The sequence below is a fragment of the Leuresthes tenuis genome, unplaced genomic scaffold (genome assembly GCF_036924035.1).
Source record: "Leuresthes tenuis unplaced genomic scaffold, fLeuTen1.0.hap1 SCAF_1, whole genome shotgun sequence".
NCBI classification, from domain to species: domain Eukaryota; kingdom Metazoa; phylum Chordata; class Actinopteri; order Atheriniformes; family Atherinopsidae; genus Leuresthes; species Leuresthes tenuis.
The window spans coordinates 43,577,867-43,594,939 of NW_027325355.1; the positions used below are offsets into that span (position 1 = coordinate 43,577,867).

The 17,073-nt window shown below is 46.6% G+C and overlaps 4 non-coding genes and 37 pseudogenes across 4 annotated transcripts; all 41 read left to right on the top strand.

The window, feature by feature from the left end:
- Positions 1-195: 195 nt before the first annotated feature.
- On the top strand, positions 196-313 carry LOC140289578 (5S ribosomal RNA; annotated as a pseudogene).
- A 269-nt stretch (positions 314-582) lies between these two features.
- Positions 583-706, top strand: LOC140271153 (5S ribosomal RNA; annotated as a pseudogene).
- Positions 707-975: 269 nt separating this feature from the next.
- LOC140298936 (5S ribosomal RNA) lies at positions 976-1,094 on the top strand. The gene has a single exon (XR_011914530.1). It is a non-coding gene; the product is annotated as a 5S ribosomal RNA (ribosomal RNA).
- A 269-nt stretch (positions 1,095-1,363) lies between these two features.
- On the top strand, positions 1,364-1,482 carry LOC140307690 (5S ribosomal RNA; annotated as a pseudogene).
- A 269-nt stretch (positions 1,483-1,751) lies between these two features.
- On the top strand, positions 1,752-1,870 carry LOC140296066 (5S ribosomal RNA; annotated as a pseudogene).
- Positions 1,871-2,139: 269 nt separating this feature from the next.
- Positions 2,140-2,258, top strand: LOC140290802 (5S ribosomal RNA; annotated as a pseudogene).
- Positions 2,259-2,527: 269 nt separating this feature from the next.
- LOC140294055 (5S ribosomal RNA) lies at positions 2,528-2,646 on the top strand (annotated as a pseudogene).
- A 269-nt stretch (positions 2,647-2,915) lies between these two features.
- On the top strand, positions 2,916-3,034 carry LOC140296217 (5S ribosomal RNA; annotated as a pseudogene).
- A 269-nt stretch (positions 3,035-3,303) lies between these two features.
- Positions 3,304-3,422, top strand: LOC140282633 (5S ribosomal RNA; annotated as a pseudogene).
- Positions 3,423-3,691: 269 nt separating this feature from the next.
- On the top strand, positions 3,692-3,810 carry LOC140290856 (5S ribosomal RNA; annotated as a pseudogene).
- A 272-nt stretch (positions 3,811-4,082) lies between these two features.
- LOC140268649 (5S ribosomal RNA) lies at positions 4,083-4,201 on the top strand (annotated as a pseudogene).
- A 269-nt stretch (positions 4,202-4,470) lies between these two features.
- LOC140297137 (5S ribosomal RNA) lies at positions 4,471-4,589 on the top strand (annotated as a pseudogene).
- A 269-nt stretch (positions 4,590-4,858) lies between these two features.
- LOC140296326 (5S ribosomal RNA) lies at positions 4,859-4,977 on the top strand (annotated as a pseudogene).
- Positions 4,978-5,246: 269 nt separating this feature from the next.
- LOC140294549 (5S ribosomal RNA) lies at positions 5,247-5,365 on the top strand (annotated as a pseudogene).
- A 269-nt stretch (positions 5,366-5,634) lies between these two features.
- LOC140295165 (5S ribosomal RNA) lies at positions 5,635-5,753 on the top strand (annotated as a pseudogene).
- A 269-nt stretch (positions 5,754-6,022) lies between these two features.
- LOC140299891 (5S ribosomal RNA) lies at positions 6,023-6,141 on the top strand (annotated as a pseudogene).
- Positions 6,142-6,798: 657 nt separating this feature from the next.
- LOC140289579 (5S ribosomal RNA) lies at positions 6,799-6,916 on the top strand (annotated as a pseudogene).
- A 269-nt stretch (positions 6,917-7,185) lies between these two features.
- Positions 7,186-7,309, top strand: LOC140271159 (5S ribosomal RNA; annotated as a pseudogene).
- Positions 7,310-7,578: 269 nt separating this feature from the next.
- LOC140300705 (5S ribosomal RNA) lies at positions 7,579-7,697 on the top strand (annotated as a pseudogene).
- Positions 7,698-7,966: 269 nt separating this feature from the next.
- LOC140291398 (5S ribosomal RNA) lies at positions 7,967-8,085 on the top strand (annotated as a pseudogene).
- Positions 8,086-8,354: 269 nt separating this feature from the next.
- LOC140297799 (5S ribosomal RNA) lies at positions 8,355-8,473 on the top strand. The gene has a single exon (XR_011913502.1). It is a non-coding gene; the product is annotated as a 5S ribosomal RNA (ribosomal RNA).
- A 269-nt stretch (positions 8,474-8,742) lies between these two features.
- Positions 8,743-8,861, top strand: LOC140312831 (5S ribosomal RNA; annotated as a pseudogene).
- Positions 8,862-9,130: 269 nt separating this feature from the next.
- Positions 9,131-9,249, top strand: LOC140297724 (5S ribosomal RNA). Its single transcript, XR_011913435.1, has one exon. It is a non-coding gene; the product is annotated as a 5S ribosomal RNA (ribosomal RNA).
- A 272-nt stretch (positions 9,250-9,521) lies between these two features.
- On the top strand, positions 9,522-9,640 carry LOC140295998 (5S ribosomal RNA; annotated as a pseudogene).
- Positions 9,641-9,909: 269 nt separating this feature from the next.
- Positions 9,910-10,028, top strand: LOC140296119 (5S ribosomal RNA; annotated as a pseudogene).
- Positions 10,029-10,297: 269 nt separating this feature from the next.
- On the top strand, positions 10,298-10,416 carry LOC140276532 (5S ribosomal RNA; annotated as a pseudogene).
- A 269-nt stretch (positions 10,417-10,685) lies between these two features.
- Positions 10,686-10,804, top strand: LOC140306201 (5S ribosomal RNA; annotated as a pseudogene).
- Positions 10,805-11,469: 665 nt separating this feature from the next.
- LOC140272562 (5S ribosomal RNA) lies at positions 11,470-11,588 on the top strand (annotated as a pseudogene).
- Positions 11,589-11,860: 272 nt separating this feature from the next.
- On the top strand, positions 11,861-11,979 carry LOC140298247 (5S ribosomal RNA; annotated as a pseudogene).
- A 269-nt stretch (positions 11,980-12,248) lies between these two features.
- LOC140295280 (5S ribosomal RNA) lies at positions 12,249-12,367 on the top strand (annotated as a pseudogene).
- Positions 12,368-12,636: 269 nt separating this feature from the next.
- Positions 12,637-12,755, top strand: LOC140299071 (5S ribosomal RNA). The gene has a single exon (XR_011914655.1). It is a non-coding gene; the product is annotated as a 5S ribosomal RNA (ribosomal RNA).
- Positions 12,756-13,027: 272 nt separating this feature from the next.
- Positions 13,028-13,146, top strand: LOC140295999 (5S ribosomal RNA; annotated as a pseudogene).
- Positions 13,147-13,415: 269 nt separating this feature from the next.
- LOC140296121 (5S ribosomal RNA) lies at positions 13,416-13,534 on the top strand (annotated as a pseudogene).
- A 269-nt stretch (positions 13,535-13,803) lies between these two features.
- LOC140276537 (5S ribosomal RNA) lies at positions 13,804-13,922 on the top strand (annotated as a pseudogene).
- A 269-nt stretch (positions 13,923-14,191) lies between these two features.
- LOC140306212 (5S ribosomal RNA) lies at positions 14,192-14,310 on the top strand (annotated as a pseudogene).
- Positions 14,311-14,975: 665 nt separating this feature from the next.
- On the top strand, positions 14,976-15,094 carry LOC140272573 (5S ribosomal RNA; annotated as a pseudogene).
- Positions 15,095-15,366: 272 nt separating this feature from the next.
- On the top strand, positions 15,367-15,485 carry LOC140298258 (5S ribosomal RNA; annotated as a pseudogene).
- A 269-nt stretch (positions 15,486-15,754) lies between these two features.
- LOC140295281 (5S ribosomal RNA) lies at positions 15,755-15,873 on the top strand (annotated as a pseudogene).
- Positions 15,874-16,142: 269 nt separating this feature from the next.
- On the top strand, positions 16,143-16,261 carry LOC140284919 (5S ribosomal RNA; annotated as a pseudogene).
- A 269-nt stretch (positions 16,262-16,530) lies between these two features.
- Positions 16,531-16,649, top strand: LOC140294074 (5S ribosomal RNA; annotated as a pseudogene).
- A 269-nt stretch (positions 16,650-16,918) lies between these two features.
- Positions 16,919-17,027, top strand: LOC140296295 (5S ribosomal RNA; annotated as a pseudogene).
- The last annotated feature ends 46 nt before the right edge of the window (positions 17,028-17,073 follow it).

The following is a 17,073-nucleotide window of genomic DNA, read 5'->3' on the forward strand; positions in this document are numbered from 1 at the left end:
TCATCTTCAGCTGCTGCTGCTTTGTTGGCAGACACGAAGTGATCTGAGAGTCTCAGTTTAAGCTGCAGAGAATAATCACATCAGGGAAGAAGATGTGCCCATAACAAGTCAGCCTTTCTCATCAATTATCTGGTTACATAGAGGAACCGTATGATTCCAGTACCTATATAATGCACATTTGTCACAGAGATTGTCGCTTACGGCCACACCACCCTGAACATGCCTGACCTCGTCTGATCTCGGAAGCCAAGCACGGTTGGCCTGGTTAGTACTTGGGTGGGAGACTGCTTGGGAATACCAGGTGCTGTAAGCTTTATCTCTTCTCTGGACCACCTGAATGTCTTTTGTTGCAACGTCTGATCACCCTGTGACACATGAGGAAGTTGGTCATCTTCAGCTTCTGCTGCTTTGTTGGCAGACACGAAGTGATCTGAGAGTCTCAGTTTCAGCTGCAGAGAATAATCACGTCAGGGAAGAAGATGTGCCCACTACACATAAGCCTTTCTCTGCAATTATCTGGTTACATAGAGGAACCGTATGATTCCAGTACCTATATAATGCACATTTGTCACAGAGATTGTCGCTTACGGCCACACCACCCTGAATATAATATGCCCGACCTCGTCCGATCTCGGAAGCCAAGCGGGGTTGTGCCTGGTTAGTACTTGGGTGGGAGACTGCTTGGGAATACCAGGTGCTGTAAGCTTTTTCTCTTCTCTCTACCACCTGCATGTCTTTTGTTGCAACGTCTGATCACCCTGTGACACATGAGGAAGTTGGTCATCTTCAGCTGCTGCTGCTTTGTTGGCAGACACAAAGTGATCTGAGAGTCTCAGTTTCAGCTGCAGAGAATAATCACATCAGGCAAGAAGATGTGCCCACTACAAGTCAGCCTTTCTCGGCAATTATCTGGTTACATAGAGGAACCGTATGATTCCAGTACCTATATAATGCACATTTGTCACAGACCATGTTGCTTACGGCCACACCACCCTGAACATGCCCGACCTCGTCTGATCTCGGAAGCCAAGGAGGGTTGGGCCTGGTTAGTACTTAAATGGGAGACCGCTTGGGAATACCAGGTGCTGTAAGCATATTCTCTTCTCTCTACAACCTGCATGTCTTTTGTTGCAACGTCTGATCACCCTGTGACACATGAGAAAGTTGGCCATCTTCAGCTGCTGCTGCTTTGTTGGAAGACACGAAGTGATCTGAGAGTCTCAGTTTCAGCTGAAGAGAATAATCACGTCAGGGAAGAAGATGTGCCAACTACACATCAGCCTTTCTCAGCAATTATCTGGTTACATAGAGGAACCGTATGATTCCAGTACTTATATAATGCACATTTTTCACAGACATTGTTACTTACGGCCACACCACCCTGAATATGCCCGACCTCGACTGATCTCGGAACCCAAGCAGGGTTGGGCCTGGTTAGTACTTGAATGGGAGACCCCTTGGGAATGCCAGGTGCTGTAAGCTTTTTCTCTTCTCTCTACCACCTGCATGTATTTTGTTGCAAGGTCTGATCGCCCTCTGACACATGAGGAAGTTGGTCATCTTCAGCTGCTGCTGCTTTGTTGGCAGACACGAAGTGATCTGAGAGTCTCATTTTCAGCTGGAGAGAATAATCACGTCAGGGAAGAAGATGTGCCCACTATTTATCAGCCTTTCTCTGCAATTATCTGGTTATATAGAGGAAACGTATGATTCCAGTACCTATACAATTTACATTTGTCACAGACATTGTTGCTTACGGCCACACCACCCTGAATATGCCCGACCTCGTCTGATCTCGGAAGCCAAGCAGGGTGTTGCCTGGTTAGTACTTGGATGGGAGACAGCTTGGGATTATCAGGTGCTGTAAGCTTCTTCTCTTCTCTCTACCACCTGCATGTCTTTTGTTGCAACGTCTGATCACCCTGTGACACATGAGGAAGTTGGTCATCTTCAGCTGCTGCTGCTTTGTTGGCAGACACAAAGTGATCTGAGAGTCTCATTTTCAGCTGGAGAAAATTATCACGTCAGGGAACAAGATGTGCCCACTATATATCAGACTTTTTCGGCAATTATCTTGTTACATAGAGGAACCATATGATTCCATTGCCTATATAATGCACATTTGTCACAGAGATTGTTGCTTACGGCCAAACCACCCTGAATATGCCCAATCTCGTGTGATCTCAGAAGCCAAGGAGGGTTGGGCCTGGTTAGTACTTTGATGAGAGACCGCTTGGGAATACCAGGTGCTGTAAGCTTTTTCTCTTCTCTCTACCACCTGCATGTATTTTGTTGCAAGGTCTGATCGCCCTCTGACACATGAGGAAGTTGGTCATCTTCAGCTGCTGCTGCTTTGTTGGCAGACACGAAGTGATCTGAGAGTCTCAGTTTCAGCTGAAGAGAATAATCACGTCAAGGAAGAAGATGTGCCCACTACACATCAGCCTTTCTCAGCAATTATCTGGGTGCATAGAGGAACCGTATGATTCCAGTACCTATATAATGCACATTTGTCAGAGACATTGTTGCTTACGGCCACACAACCCTGAACATGCCCGACCTCGTCTGATCTCGGAAGCCAAGCACAGTTGGGCCTGGTTTGTACTTGGATGGAAGACCTCTTGGGAATACGAGGTGCTGTAAGCTTTTTCTCTTCTCTCTACCACCTGCATGTCTTTTGTTGCAACGTCTGATCACCCTGTGACACATGAGGAAGTTGGTCATCTTCAGCTTCTGCTGCTTTGTTGGCAGACACGAAGTGATCTGAGAGTCTCAGTTTCAGCTCGAGAGAATAATCACGTCAGGGAAGAAGATGTGCCCACTACTTATCAGCTTTTCTCGGCAATTATCTGGTTACATAGAGGAACTGTATGATTCCAGTACCTTTATAATGCACATTTGTCACAGTTGTGGTTAATTACGGCCACACCACCCTGAAAATGCCTGACCACGTCTGATCTCGGAAGCCAAGCAGGTTTTGGCCTGGTTAGTACTTGGATGGTAAACTCTCTGGGAATACCAGGTGCTGTAAGCTTTTTCTCTTCTCTCTACCACCTGCATGTCTTTTGTTGCAACGTCTGATCACCCTGTGACACATGAGGAAGTTGGTCATCTTCAGCTACTGCTGCTTTGTTGGCAGACACAAAGTGATCTGAGAGTCTCAGTTTCAGCTGCAGAGAATAATCACGTCAGGGAAGAAGATGTGCCCACTACAAGTCAGCCTTTCTCGGAAATGATCTGGTTGCATAGAGGAACCGTATGATTCCAGTACCTATATAATGCACATTTGTCAGAGACATTGTTGCTTACGGCCACACCACCCTGAACATGCCCGACCTCGTCTGATCTCGGAAGCCAAGGAGTGTTGGGCGTGGTTAGTACTTGGATGGAAGACCTCTTGGGAATACCAGGTGCTGTAAGCTTTTTCTCTTCTCTCGACCACCTGCATGTCTTTTGTTGCAACGTCTGATCACCCTGTGACACATGAGGAAGTTGGTCATTTTCAGCTGCTGCTGCTTTGTTGGCAGACACGAAGTGATCTGAGAGTCTCAGTTTCAGCTGCAGAGAATGATCACATGAGGGAAGAAGATTTGCCCACTACAAGTCTGCCTTTCTCGGCAATTATCTGGTTACATAGAGGAACCGTATGATTCCAGTACCTATATAATGCACATTTGTCACAGACATTGTTGCTTACGGCCACACCACCCTGAACATGCCCGACCTCGTCTGATCTCGGTAGCCAAGGAGGGTTGGGCCTGGTTAGTACTTAAATGGGAGACAGCTTGGGAATACCAGGAGCTGTAAGCTTCTTGTCTTCTCTCGACCACCTGCATGTCTTTTGTTGCAACGTCTGATCACCCTGTGACACATGAGGAAGTTGGTCATCTTCAGCTGCTGCTGCTTCTTTGTTGGCAGACACGAAGTGATCTGAGAGTCTCAATTTCAGCTGCAGAGAATAATCACATCAGGGAAGAAGATGTGCCCACTACAAGTCAGCCTTTCTCGGCAATTATCTGGTTACATAGAGGAAGTGTATGATTCCAGTACCTATATAATGCACATTTGTCACAGATATTGTTGCTTACGGCCACACCACCCTGAATAAGCTCGACCTCGTCTGATCTTGGAAGTCAAGCAGGTTTGGGCCTGGTTAGTACTTAGATGGGAGACTGCTTGGGAATACCAGGTGCTGTAAGCTTTTTCTCTTCTCTCTACCACCTGCATGTCTTTTGTTGCAACGTCTGATCACCCTTTGACACATGAGGAAGTTGGTCATCTTCAGCTGCTGCTGCTTTGTTGGCAGACACAAAGTGATCTGAGACTCTAATTTTCAGCTGGAGAGAATTATCACGTCAGGGAAGAAGATGTGCCCACTACATATCAGCCTTTCTCGGCAATTATCTGGTTACATAGAGGAAGTGTATGATTCCATTGCCTATATAATGCACATTTGTCACGGAGATTGTTACTTACGGCCAAACCACCCTGAATATGTCTGACCTTGTCTGATCTTGGAACCCAAGCAGGGTTGGACCTGGTTAGTACTTGAATGGGAGACCCCTTGGGAATGCCAGGTGCTTTAAGCTTTTTCTCTTCTCTCTACCACCTGCATGTATTTTGTTGCAAGGTCTGATCGCCCTGTGACACATGAGGAAGTTGGTCATCTTCAGCTGCTGCTGCTTTGTTGGCAGACACGAAGTGATCTGAGAGTCTCAATTTCAGCTGCAGAGAATAATCACGTCAGGGAAGAAGATGTGCCCACTACAAGTTAGCCTTTCTTGGCAATTATCTGGTTGCATAGAGGAACCGTATGATTCCAGTACCTCTATAATGCACATTTGTCACAGACATTGTTACTTACGGCCACACCACCCTGAATATGCCCAACCTCGTGTGATCTCGGAAGCAAAACAGGGTTGAGCCTGCTTAGTACTTGGATGGGAGACTGCTTCGGAATACCAGGTGCTGTAAGCTTCTTCTCTTCTCTCTACCACCTGCATGTCTTTTGTTGCAACGTCTGATCACCCTGTGACACATGAGGAAGTTGGTCATCTTCAGCAGCTGCTGCTTTTTTGGCAGACACGAAGTGATCTGAGAGTCTCAGTTTCAGCTGTAGAGAATAATCACATCAGGGAAGAAGATGTGCCCACTACAAGTTAGCCTTTCTTGGCAATTATCTGGTTGCATAGAGGGACCGTATGATTCCAGTACCTATATAATGCACATTTGTCACAGACATTGTTACTTACGGCCACACCACCCTGAATATGCCCAACCTCGTGTGATCTCGGAAGCCAAACAGGGTTGAGCCTGCTTAGTACTTGGATGGGAGACTGCTTGGGAATACCAGGTGCTGTAAGCTTCTTCTCTTCTCTCTACCACCTGCATGTCTTTTGTTGCAACGTCTGATCACCCTGTGACACATGAGGAAGATGGTCATCTTCAGCTGCTGCTGCTTTGTTGGCAGACACGAAGTGATCTGAGAGTCTCAGTTTCAGTTGCAGAGAATGATCACATCAGAGAAGATGATTTGCCCGCTACACATAAGCCTTTCTCGGCAATTATCTGGTTGCATAGAGGAACCGTATGATTCCAGTACCTATATAATGCACATTTGTCAGAGACATTGTTGCTTACGGCCACACCACCCTGAATAAGCCCGACCTCGTCTGATCTCGGACGCCAAGCAGGGTTGTACCTGGTTAGTACTTGGATGGGAGACAGCTTGGTAATACCAGGTGCTGTAAGCTTTTTCTCTTCTCTCTACCACCTGCATGTCTTTTGTTGCAACGTCTGATCACCCTGTGACACGTGAAGAAGTTGGTCATCTTCAGCTGCTGCTGCTTTGTTGGAAGACACGAAGTGATCTGAGAGTCTCAGTTTCAGCTGAAGAGAATAATCACGTCAGGGAAGAAGATGTGCCCACTACACATCAGCCGTTCTCATCAATTATCTGGTTACATAGAGGAACCGTATGATTCCTGTACTTATATAATGCACATTTGTCACAGACATTGTTACTTACGGCCACACCACCCTGAATTTACCTGACCTCGTCTGATCTCGGAAGCCAAGCAGTGTTGGGCCTGGTTAGTACTTGGGTGGGAGACCGCTTGGGAATACCAGGTGCTGTAAGCTTTTTCTCTTCTCTCTACCACCTGCATGTGTTTTGTTGCAACGTCTGATCACCCTGTGACACATGAGGAAGTTGGTCATCTTCAGCTGCTGCTGCTTTGTTGGCAGACACGAAGTGATCTGAGAGTCTCAGTTTCAGCTGAAGAGAATGATCACATCAGAGAAGATGATATGCCCACTACACATCAGCCTTTCTCGGCAATTATCTGGTTTCATAGAGGAAGTGTATGATTCCAGTACCTATATAATTCACATTTGTAACAAATATTGTTGCTTACCGCCACACCACCCTGAATAAGCCCCACCTTGTCTTATCCTGGAAGCCAAGCAGGGTTGGGTCTGGTTTGTACTTCAATGGGAGACTGCTTGGGAATACCAGGTGCTGTAAGCTTTTTCTCTTCTCTCTACCACCTGCATGTCTTTTGTTGCAACATCTGATCACCCTGTGACACATGAGGAAGTTTGTCATCTTCAGCTTCTGCTACTTTGTTGGCAGACACGAAGTGATCTGAGAGTCTCAGTTTCAACTGAAGAGAATAATCACGTCAGGGAAGAAGATGTGCCCACTACACATAAGCCTTTCTCTGCAATTATCTGGTTACATAGAGGAACCGTATGATTCCAGTACCTATATAATGCACATTTGTCACAGACATTGTCGCTTACGGCCACACCACCCTGAACATGCCTGACCTCGTCTGATCTCGGAAGCCAAGCACGGTTGGCCTGGTTAGTACTTGGGTGGGAGACTGCTTGGGAATACCAGGTGCTGTAAGCTTTATCTCTTCTCTGGACCACCTGAATGTCTTTTGTTGCAACGTCTGATCACCCTGTGACACATGAGGAAGTTGGTCATCTTCAGCTTCTGCTGCTTTGTTGGCAGACACGAAGTGATCTGAGAGTCTCAGTTTCAGCTGCAGAGAATAATCACGTCAGGGAAGAAGATGTGCCCACTACACATAAGCCTTTCTCTGCAATTATCTGGTTACATAGAGGAACCGTATGATTCCAGTACCTATATAATGCACATTTGTCACAGAGATTGTCGCTTACGGCCACACCACCCTGAATATAATATGCCCGACCTCGTCCGATCTCGGAAGCCAAGCGGGGTTGTGCCTGGTTAGTACTTGGGTGGGAGACTGCTTGGGAATACCAGGTGCTGTAAGCTTTTTCTCTTTTCTCTACCACCTGCATGTCTTTTGTTGCAACGTCTGATCACCCTGTGACACATGAGGAAGGTGGTCATCTTCAGCTGCTGCTGCTTTGTTGGCAGACACGAAGTGATCTGAGAGTCTCAGTTTCAGCTGCAGAGAATAATCACATCAGGGAAGAAGATGTGCCCACTACAAGTCAGCCTTTCTCGGCAATTATCTGGTTACATAGAGGAACCGTATGATTCCAGTACCTATATAATGCACATTTGTCACAGACCATGTTGCTTACGGCCACACCACCCTGAACATGCCCGACCTCGTCTGATCTCGGAAGCCAAGGAGGGTTGGGCCTGGTTAGTACTTAAATGGGAGACCGCTTGGGAATACCAGGAGCTGTAAGCTTTTTGTCTTCTCTCGACCACCTGCATGTCTTTTGTTGCAACGTCTGATCCCCCTGTGACACATGAGGAAGTTGGTCATCTTCAGCTGCTGCTGCTTTGTTGGCAGACACGAAGTGATCTGAGAGTCTCAGTTTCAGCTGCAGAGAATAATCACATCAGGGAAGAAGATGTGCCCATAACAAGTCAGCCTTTCTCATCAATTATCTGGTTACATAGAGGAATTGTATGATTCCAGTACCTATATAATGCACATTTGTCACAGAAATTGTTCCATACGGCCACACCACCCTGAATAAGCCCGACCTCGTCTGATCTCGGAAGCCAAGGAGGGTTGGGCCTGGTTAGTACTTTAATGGGAGACTGCTTGGGAATACCAGGTGCTGTAAGCATATTCTCTTCTCTCTACAACCTGCATGTCTTTTGTTGCAACGTCTGATCACCCTGTGACACATGAGAAAGTTGGCCATCTTCAGCTGCTGCTGCTTTGTTGGAAGACACGAAGTGATCTGAGAGTCTCAGTTTCAGCTGAAGAGAATAATCACGTCAGGGAAGAAGATGTGCCAACTACACATCAGCCTTTCTCAGCAATTATCTGGTTACATAGAGGAACCGTATGATTCCTGTACTTATATAATGCACATTTGTCAGACACATTGATGCTTACGGCCACACCACCCGGAACATGCCTGACCTCGTCTGATCTCGGAAGCCAAGCAGGGTTGGGCCTGGTTAGTACTTGGATGGGAGACCGCTTGGGAATACCAGGTGCTGTAAGCTTCTTCTCTACTCTCTACCACCTGCATGTATTTTGTTGCAAGGTCTGATCGCCCTGTGACACATGAGGAAGTTGGTCATCTTCAGCTTCTGCTGCTTTGTTGGCAGACACAAAGTGATCTGAGAGTCTCACTTTCAGCTCAAGAGAATAATCACGTCAGGGAAGAAGATGTGCCCACTACTTATCAGCTTTTCTCGGCAATTATCTGGTTACATAGAGGAACTGTATGATTCCAGTACCTATATAATGCACATTTGTCACAGTTATGGTTGCTTACGGCCACACCACCCTGAACATGCCCGACCTCGTCTGATCTCGGAAGCCAAGGAGGGTTGGGCCTGGTTAGTACTTAAATGGGAGACGGCTTGGGAATACCAGGTGCTGTAAGCTTTTTCTCTTCTCTCTACCACCTGCATGTCTTTTGTTGCAACGTCTGATCACCCTGTGACACATGAGGAAGTTGGTCATCTTCAGCTGCTGCTGCTTTGTTGGCAGACACAAAGTGATCTGAGAGTCTCAGTTTCAGCTGCAGAGAATAATCACATCAGGGAAGAAGATGTGCCCACTACAAGTCAGCCTTTCTCGGCAATTATCTGGTTACATAGAGGAACCGTATGATTCCAGTACCTATATAATGCACATTTGTCACAGACCATGTTGCTTACGGCCACACCACCCTGAACATGCCCGATCTCGTCTGATCTCGGAAGCCAAGGAGGGTTGGGCTTGGTTAGTACTTAAATGGGAGACCGCTTGGGAATACCAGGTGCTGTAAGCTTTATCTCTTCTCTGGACCACCTGAATGTCTTTTGTGGCAACGTCTGATCCTCCTGTGACACATGAGGAAGTTGGTCATCTTCAGCTGCTGCTGCTTCTTTGTTGGCAGACACGAAGTGATCTGATAGTCTCAATTTCAGCTGCAGAGAATAATCACATCAGGGAAGAAGATGTGCCCATAACAAGTCAGCCTTTCTCGGCAATTATCTGGTTACATAGAGGAACCGTATGATTCCAGTACCTATATAATGCACATTTGTCACAGAAATTGTTCCTTACGGCCACACCACCCTGAACATGCCCGACCTCGTCTGATCTCGGAAGCCAAGCAGGGTTGAGCCTCCTTAGTACTTGGATGGGAGACTGCTTTGGAATACCAGGTGCCGTAAGCGTTTTCTCTTCTCTCTACAACCTGCATGTCTTTTGTTGCAACGTCTGATCACCCTGTGACACATGAGGAAGTTCGTCATCTTCAGCTGCTGCTGCTTTGTTGGCTGACACAATGTGATCTGAGAGTCTCAGTTTCAGTTGCAGAGAATGATCACATCAGAGAAGATGATATGCCCGCTACACATCAGCCTTTCTCTGCAATTATCTGGGTGCATAGAGGAACTGTATGATTCCAGTACCTTTATAATGCACATTTGTCAAAGGTATGGTTAATTATGGCCACACCACCCTGAAAATGCCTGACCACGTCTGATCTCGGAAGCCAAGCAGGTTTTGGCCTGGTTAGTACTTGGATGGTAGACTCTCTGGGAATACCAGGTGCTGTAAGCTTTTTCTCTTCTCTCTACCACCTGCATGTCTTTTGTTGCAACGTCTGATCACCCTGTGACACATGAGGAAGTTGGTTATCTTCAGCTACTGCTGCTTTGTTGGCAGACACAAAGTGATCTGAGAGTCTCAGTTTCAGCTGCAGAGAATAATCACGTCAGGGAAGAAGATGTTACCACTACACATCAGCCTTTCTCGGAAATGATCTGGTTGCATAGAGGAACCGTATGATTCCAGTACCTATATAATGCACATTTGTCAGAGACATTGTTGCTTACGGCCACACCACCCTGAACATGCCCGACCTCGTCTGATCTCGGAAGCCAAGGAGGGTTGGGCGTGGTTAGTATTTGGATGGAAGACCTCTTGGGAATACCAGGTGCTGTAAGCTTTTTCTCTTCTCTCGACCACCTGCATGTCTTTTGTTGCAACGTCTGATCACCCTGTGACACATGAGAAAGGTGGTCATTTTCAGCTGCTGCTGCTTTGTTGGCAGACACGAAGTGATCTGAGAGTCTCAGTTTCAGCTGCAGAGAATGATCACATGAGGGAAGAAGATTTGCCCACTACAAGTCTGCCTTTCTCGGCAATTATCTGGTTACATAGAGGAACCGTATGATTCCAGTACCTATATAATGCACATTTGTCACAGACATTGATGCTTACGGCCACACCACCCTGAACATGCCCGACCTCGTCTGATCTCGGTAGCCAAGGAGGGTTGGGCCTGGTTAGTACTTAAATGGGAGACCGCTTGGGAATACCAGGAGCTGTAAGCTTTTTGTCTTCTCTCGACCACCTGCATGTCTTTTGTTGCAACGTCTGATCACCCTGTGACACATGAGGAAGTTGGTCATCTTCAGCTGCTGCTGCTGCTTTGTTGGCAGACACGAAGTGATCTGAGAGTCTCAGTTTCAGCTGAAGAGAATGATCACATCAGAGAAGATGATATGCCCACTACACATCAGCCTTTCTCGGCAATTATCTGGTTTCATAGAGGAAGTGTATGATTCCAGTACCTATATAATTCACATTTGTAACAAATATTGTTGCTTACCGCCACACCACCCTGAATAAGCCCCACCTTGTCTTATCCTGGAAGCCAAGCAGGGTTGGGTTGGGTCTGGTTCGTACTTCAATGGGAGACTGCTTGGGAATACCAGGTGCTGTAAGCTTTTTCTCTTCTCTGGACCACCTGAATGTCTTTTGTTGCAACGTCTGACCACCCTGTGACACATGAGGAAGTTGGTCATCTTCAGCTGCTGCTGCTTTGTTGGCAGACATGAAGTGATCTGAGAGTCTCAGTTTCAGTTGCAGAGAATGATCACATCAGAGAAGATGATTTACCCCCTACACATCAGCCTTTCTCGGCAATTATCTGGTTGCATAGAGGAACCGTATGATTCCAGTACCTATATAATGCACATTTGTCAGAGACATTGCTGCTTACGGTCACACCACCCGGAACATGCCTGACCTTGTCTGATCTCGGAAGCCAAGCAGGGTTGGGCCTGGTTAGTTCTTGGATGGGAGACCACTTGGGAATACCAGGTGCTGTAAGCTTGTTCTCTACTCTCTACCACCTTCATGTCTTTTGTGGCAACGTCTGATCCTCCTGTGACACATGAGGAAGTTGGTCATCTTCAGCTGCTGCTGCTTCTTTGTTGGCATACACGAAGTGATCTGAGAGTCTCAATTTCAGCTGCAGAGAATAATCACATCAGGGAAGAAGATGTGCCCACTACAAGTCAGCCTTTCTCGGCAATTATCTGGTTACATAGAGGAAGTGTATGATTCCAGTACCTATATAATGCACATTTGTCACAGATATTGTTGCTTACGGCCACACCACCCTGAATAAGCCCGACCTCGTCTGATCTTGGAAGTCAAGCAGGTTTGGGCCTGGTTAGTACTTGGATGGGAGACTGCTTGGGAATACCAGGTGCTGTAAGCTTTTTCCCTTCTCTCTACCACCTGCATGTCTTTTGTTGCAACGTCTGATCACCCTGTGACACATGAGGAAGTTGGTCATCTTCAGCTGCTGCTGCTTTGTTGGCAGACACAAAGTGATCTGAGAGTCTTTTTTTCAGCTGGAGAGAATTATCACGTCAGGGAAGAAGATGTGCCCACTACATATCAGCCTTTCTCGGCAATTATCTGGTTACATAGAGGAAGTGTATGATTCCATTGCCTATATAATGCACATTTGTCACGGAGATTGTTACTTACGGCCAAACCACCCTGAATATGTCTGACCTTGTCTGATCTCGGAAGCCAAGGAGGGCTGGGCCTGGTTAGTACTTTGATGGAACACCGCTTGGGAATACCAGGTGCTGTAAGCTTTTTCTCTTCTCTCTACCACCTACATGTCTTTTGTTGCAATGTCTGATCGCCCTGTGACACATGAGGAAGTTGGTCATCTTCAGCTGCTGCTGCTTTGTTAGCAGACACGAAGTGATCTGAGAGTCTCAGTTTCAGCTACAGAGAATAATCACGTCAGGGAAGAAGATGTGCCCACTACAAGTTAGCCTTTCTTGGCAATTATCTGGTTGCATAGAGGGACCGTATGATTCCAGTACCTATATAATGCACATTTGTCACAGACATTGTTACTTACGGCCACACCACCCTGAATATGCCCGATCTCGTCTGATCTCGGAAGCCAAGGAGGGTTGGGCTTGGTTAGTACTTAAATGGGAGACCGCTTGGGAATACCAGGTGCTGTAAGCTTTATCTCTTCTCTGGACCACCTGAATGTCTTTTGTGGCAACGTCTGATCCTCCTGTGACACATGAGGAAGTTGGTCATCTTCAGCTGCTGCTGCTTCTTTGTTGGCAGACACGAAGTGATCTGATAGTCTCAATTTCAGCTGCAGAGAATAATCACATCAGGGAAGAAGATGTGCCCATAACAAGTCAGCCTTTCTCGGCAATTATCTGGTTACATAGAGGAACCGTATGATTCCAGTACCTATATAATGCACATTTGTCACAGAAATTGTTCCTTACGGCCACACCACCCTGAACATGCCCGACCTCGTCTGATCTCGGAAGCCAAGCAGGGTTGAGCCTCCTTAGTACTTGGATGGGAGACTGCTTTGGAATACCAGGTGCCGTAAGCGTTTTCTCTTCTCTCTACAACCTGCATGTCTTTTGTTGCAACGTCTGATCACCCTGTGACACATGAGGAAGTTGGTCATCTTCAGCTGCTGCTGCTTTGTTGGCTGACAAAATGTGATCTGAGAGTCTCAGTTTCAGTTGCAGAGAATGATCACATCAGAGAAGATGATATGCCCGCTACACATCAGCCTTTCTCTGCAATTATCTGGGTGCATAGAGGAACTGTATGATTCCAGTACCTTTATAATGCACATTTGTCAAAGTTATGGTTAATTATGGCCACACCACCCTGAAAATGCCTGACCACGTCTGATCTCGGAAGCCAAGCAGGTTTTGGCCTGGTTAGTACTTGGATGGTAGACTCTCTGGGAATACCAGGTGCTGTAAGCTTTTTCTCTTCTCTCTACCACCTGCATGTCTTTTGTTGCAACGTCTGATCACCCTGTGACACATGAGGAAGTTGGTTATCTTCAGCTACTGCTGCTTTGTTGGCAGACACAAAGTGATCTGAGAGTCTCAGTTTCAGCTGCAGAGAATAATCACGTCAGGGAAGAAGATGTTACCACTACACATCAGCCTTTCTCGGAAATGATCTGGTTGCATAGAGGAACCGTATGATTCCAGTACCTATATAATGCACATTTGTCAGAGACATTGTTGCTTACGGCCACACCACCCTGAACATGCCCGACCTCGTCTGATCTCGGAAGCCAAGGAGGGTTGGGCGTGGTTAGTATTTGGATGGAAGACCTCTTGGGAATACCAGGTGCTGTAAGCTTTTTCTCTTCTCTCGACCACCTGCATGTCTTTTGTTGCAACGTCTGATCACCCTGTGACACATGAGAAAGGTGGTCATTTTCAGCTGCTGCTGCTTTGTTGGCAGACACGAAGTGATCTGAGAGTCTCAGTTTCAGCTGCAGAGAATGATCACATGAGGGAAGAAGATTTGCCCACTACAAGTCTGCCTTTCTCGGCAATTATCTGGTTACATAGAGGAACCGTATGATTCCAGTACCTATATAATGCACATTTGTCACAGACATTGTTGCTTACGGCCACACCACCCTGAACATGCCCGACCTCGTCTGATCTCGGTAGCCAAGGAGGGTTGGGCCTGGTTAGTACTTAAATGGGAGACCGCTTGGGAATACCAGGAGCTGTAAGCTTTTTGTCTTCTCTCGACCACCTGCATGTCTTTTGTTGCAACGTCTGATCACCCTGTGACACATGAGGAAGTTGGTCATCTTCAGCTGCTGCTGCTGCTTTGTTGGCAGACACGAAGTGATCTGAGAGTCTCAGTTTCAGCTGAAGAGAATGATCACATCAGAGAAGATGATATGCCCACTACACATCAGCCTTTCTCGGCAATTATCTGGTTTCATAGAGGAAGTGTATGATTCCAGTACCTATATAATTCACATTTGTAACAAATATTGTTGCTTACCGCCACACCACCCTGAATAAGCCCCACCTTGTCTTATCCTGGAAGCCAAGCAGGGTTGGGTTGGGTCTGGTTCGTACTTCAATGGGAGACTGCTTGGGAATACCAGGTGCTGTAAGCTTTTTCTCTTCTCTGGACCACCTGAATGTCTTTTGTTGCAACGTCTGACCACCCTGTGACACATGAGGAAGTTGGTCATCTTCAGCTGCTGCTGCTTTGTTGGCAGACATGAAGTGATCTGAGAGTCTCAGTTTCAGTTGCAGAGAATGATCACATCAGAGAAGATGATTTACCCCCTACACATCAGCCTTTCTCGGCAATTATCTGGTTGCATAGAGGAACCGTATGATTCCAGTACCTATATAATGCACATTTGTCAGAGACATTGCTGCTTACGGTCACACCACCCGGAACATGCCTGACCTTGTCTGATCTCGGAAGCCAAGCAGGGTTGGGCCTGGTTAGTTCTTGGATGGGAGACCACTTGGGAATACCAGGTGCTGTAAGCTTGTTCTCTACTCTCTACCACCTTCATGTCTTTTGTGGCAACGTCTGATCCTCCTGTGACACATGAGGAAGTTGGTCATCTTCAGCTGCTGCTGCTTCTTTGTTGGCATACACGAAGTGATCTGAGAGTCTCAATTTCAGCTGCAGAGAATAATCACATCAGGGAAGAAGATGTGCCCACTACAAGTCAGCCTTTCTCGGCAATTATCTGGTTACATAGAGGAAGTGTATGATTCCAGTACCTATATAATGCACATTTGTCACAGATATTGTTGCTTACGGCCACACCACCCTGAATAAGCCCGACCTCGTCTGATCTTGGAAGTCAAGCAGGTTTGGGCCTGGTTAGTACTTGGATGGGAGACTGCTTGGGAATACCAGGTGCTGTAAGCTTTTTCCCTTCTCTCTACCACCTGCATGTCTTTTGTTGCAACGTCTGATCACCCTGTGACACATGAGGAAGTTGGTCATCTTCAGCTGCTGCTGCTTTGTTGGCAGACACAAAGTGATCTGAGAGTCTTTTTTTCAGCTGGAGAGAATTATCACGTCAGGGAAGAAGATGTGCCCACTACATATCAGCCTTTCTCGGCAATTATCTGGTTACATAGAGGAAGTGTATGATTCCATTGCCTATATAATGCACATTTGTCACGGAGATTGTTACTTACGGCCAAACCACCCTGAATATGTCTGACCTTGTCTGATCTCGGAAGCCAAGGAGGGCTGGGCCTGGTTAGTACTTTGATGGAACACCGCTTGGGAATACCAGGTGCTGTAAGCTTTTTCTCTTCTCTCTACCACCTACATGTCTTTTGTTGCAATGTCTGATCGCCCTGTGACACATGAGGAAGTTGGTCATCTTCAGCTGCTGCTGCTTTGTTAGCAGACACGAAGTGATCTGAGAGTCTCAGTTTCAGCTACAGAGAATAATCACATCAAGGAAGAAGATGTGCCCACAACAAGTTAGCCTTTCTCTGCAATTATCTGGTTACATAGAGGAACTGTATTATTCCAGTACCTATATAATGCACATTTTTCACAGACATTGTTACTTACGGCCACACCACCCTGAATATGCCCGACCTCGACTGATCTCGGAAGCCAAGGAGGGCTGGGCCTGGTTAGTACTTGAATGGGAGACCCCTTGGGAATGTCAGGTGCTGTAAGCTTTTTCTCTTCTCTCTACCACCTGCATGTATTTTGTTGCAAGGTCTGATCGCCCTGTGACACATGAGGAAGTTGGTCATCTTCAGCTGCTGCTGCTTTGTTGGCAGACACGAAGTGATCTGAGAGTCTCATTTTCAGCTGGAGAGAATAATCACGTCAGGGAAGAAGATGTGCCCACTATTTATCAGCCTTTCTCTGCAATTATCTGGTTATATAGAGGAAACGTATGATTCCAGTACCTATACAATTTACATTTGTCACAGACATTGTTGCTTACGGCCACACCACCCTGAATATGTCTGACCTTGTCTGATCTCGGAAGCCAAGGAGGGCTGGGCCTGCTTAGTACTTTGATGGGACACCGCTTGGGAATACCAGGTGCTGTAAGCTTTTTCTCTTCTCTCTACCACCTACATGTCTTTTGTTGCAATGTCTGATCGCCCTGTGACACATGAGGAAGTTGGTCATCTTCAGCTGCTGCTGCTTTGTTAGCACACACGAAGTGATCTGAGAGTCTCAGTTTCAGCTGAAGAGAATAATCACGTCAGGGAAGAAGATGTGCCCACTACACATCAGCCTTTCTCATCAATTATCTGGTTACATAGAGGAACCGTATGATTCCTGTACTTATATAATGCACATTTGTCACAGACATTGTTACTTACGGCCACACCACCCTGAATTTGTCTGATCTCGGAAGCCAAGCAGTGTTGGGCCTGGTTAGTACTTGGGTGGGAGACCGCTTGGGAATACCAGGTGCTGTAAGCTTTTTCTCTTCTCTCTACCACCTGCATGTGTTTTGTTGCAACGTCTG